A 1,961-nucleotide genomic window follows, 5' to 3' on the forward strand; every position below is an offset into this window, starting at 1 on the left:
TTTCGCCGAATACGCGGCTCATCAAAACCGATTCGTTTTGAGCAATTTTAACTGTACATTATTGCAACCGGTGTCCCTTGTGACCGAACCGGTCTGACCCGCGGCCTTGCATATAATACATAGATTCGGCCGATACAGTCGTACGCCTCCCGACGTCAAACGTGCTTGTTGCAGCGTTTTATTCGTGACTAACCGACTGTATTCCGAATCTCATCATATTATGCACAAACAAATAGTTGGCTGACTGCCCAGTGTGATGTCATTTTTTAAAATAACTATATTATACCCTTAAGAAAGATTATGATGACATCGGGAAATACTTCGCGTGGCGCGAACAGGTTGTTCCCATTTATCAATTATTATTTTACTCGAGTAAAAAATGAGATTCTTTCCACCGAAACCGTCGCGTAAACAAGATTCGGATCACGACGGTCCTCGGCGATTCGTCAAACTCGCCACCACCACTGCAACTTATGGTGCGTGTGTGTTTTTTTATTATTAATTTAACATTATACGAAGATCGTGTATAGGCGTGATGGTATAAAACACTTCATATATTATAATAATAATAATATTATGACCGGTCGACAAACCCATTCGGAATCGTTTATTATTTTAAGATCGTAAAACTCTATAATTTACTACCGGCTGTCTGCACCTATGATGATGATGTATATAGCGTATATTATAGGCGCGTGCACGGCCATCGACACGTCTCCAAAACATTTATACAGGTACACATCTATTTACGGTCGATGAGTGCTGTAGCTGCGGCCTATATAATATCATGTGAGTTGAGCGCATCACAGAGTGAGTTTAAAAAGGGTCGCGTGGTATTTTCAATCGTTGTTGACGACCCCTGTCCCTGGGGAATCACCGACCCAATTGAGTTCTAATTCTAGTCGAGTTAAATTTTTTTACGAGATCACATAACTATGCTGTGCTCGTGTATAACGCAGTAGGTATAGCCGGCATTCGTATTGCCCACTCCGCGGTAGTCCGGTCGGTTGGCACTAAGTCAACACCGTGTAATCCGATCCAAAAGAATTGATTAACGGTTTAAATTTAAAATAATCACCGATTGGATGCCGCTGTCAGTTGAAAAGCCGACGATTTTTCAATCATAATATTTATAAATTCAAATTTTTACAACATTGGATATTCACTCGATTTCTCATGTAGCGATTTCCTTATTTTGTTCTAATTCAAAAACGAATGACTGTAGAAACTTGAAAATTTCACTGAATGTTTATATTAGCATTTCCTATACACCATACAATTTTGAAAATATTTTGACTCTTTTTGAGCTGTTTACGGACATTTTCAGTTTTAAATTTTTTTAGTTTTTTTTTTCTATAAATATCAATAAAGTTTTATCTGTTGGGCCAAAAAGTGTAAAAATTTAATACAAAGCTCCTGATATATTGTTACAATATCAGTTGAAAAATATTAAAAATACATAGGCACAATTTCTTTATAAGCATTTAAAGATCAAATTTTGACAAAATTTATCAAATTTTAATTTGAAAAATTATTTTGTAGTTAAAAATTTATAAAATGTTCAATTTTTGTATCTAAGAATTAAAAATTTAAAACAAGATTCCACGTAAGTAATTAATTATGTTACCAAAAAATCTAAAATATACATTTAAACAGTTTATTTTTATAGTCATTTTAAGTACAAATTTGGACGAAATTACATATTAAAAACCTAGGATAACTCTTTTAGTTATTTTGTTGTGATTGTATAATATTATTCGTCGGTACTTGAAACTTCTAAAGTATACTATTATATATCTATGATTTTACCACGGTTTTTTGTTGATGTATAACGCGTTATAAGTACCTAATAGATATTATGATATGCTTAATTTGGATTTATTATAGTCAATTTTTTTTTACTACCATAGATAAGTATATATATGTCTAATACATAGACTGATGTACTGATGACCGTTCTC

The sequence above is a fragment of the Acyrthosiphon pisum genome, chromosome A1 (assembly GCF_005508785.2).
Source record: "Acyrthosiphon pisum isolate AL4f chromosome A1, pea_aphid_22Mar2018_4r6ur, whole genome shotgun sequence".
Taxonomy (NCBI): Eukaryota; Metazoa; Arthropoda; class Insecta; order Hemiptera; family Aphididae; genus Acyrthosiphon; species Acyrthosiphon pisum.